General features: G+C 46.1%; 1 protein-coding gene across 1 annotated transcript in view; it reads right to left on the bottom strand.

Annotated features, from left to right (window-relative positions):
• Positions 1-558, bottom strand: part of adam15 (ADAM metallopeptidase domain 15) — a 23,696-nt gene that overhangs the window by 188 nt on the left and 22,950 nt on the right. The window lies entirely within an intron of this gene.

Genomic DNA, 558 nt, shown 5'->3' with positions numbered 1-558 from the left:
AGAATGTAATTTAATTTTTAAAAATATATTTTTTAATGTATTTATTAACCATGGACATGTTTTAGCTCTCTGTTTGCAGGCTACTGTAGGTTTACTACTGGGCTGGGAGGGGCTTTGTACTTCTTTCATTGACATTACAGTGCAGTGAACTGGTGAACAACACTATCACCTGTCGTTCTTGACTGAAGTCTCGTAACAAGTCCGCATGGTTGTCTTTTAAATGTTTCGACAGGTTTGAAGTGTTGCCTGCTTTTGCGAGACACACTTTTTAGCACCGCTTGCACTGCGGTGCCTCTGGGTTCAGTGGCTCGCCTTTATCGTTCGGTTTGAACCTGAAATATTTCCACACCGAACTTCGGGCCCCCATTTTGTCCACAAGTAAGGGCTTTTCTGCAGCTGCCATATCTACTGTATTTTCTTCAACCCGCTCCGTCTGTCCAAGACGCGACTTGTCGTTTCTCTCTCCTCCTCAGTCTAAACATGCGAGTGCGCGTGGGAGGCGGCTTACATCCGCTCGGGCAACTACGTCACACTCGCTGGCCTCGCTGTGCTTAAAGA

The sequence above is a fragment of the Seriola lalandi genome, unplaced genomic scaffold (assembly GCF_002814215.2).
Source record: "Seriola lalandi dorsalis isolate HSWRI2012SDOR001 ecotype SW California unplaced genomic scaffold, Sedor1 jcf7180002054978, whole genome shotgun sequence".
NCBI classification, from domain to species: Eukaryota; Metazoa; Chordata; class Actinopteri; order Carangiformes; family Carangidae; genus Seriola; species Seriola lalandi.
The sequence above is the reverse complement of the archived record's forward strand: the minus strand, read 5'-3'. Positions and strand labels throughout refer to the sequence as shown.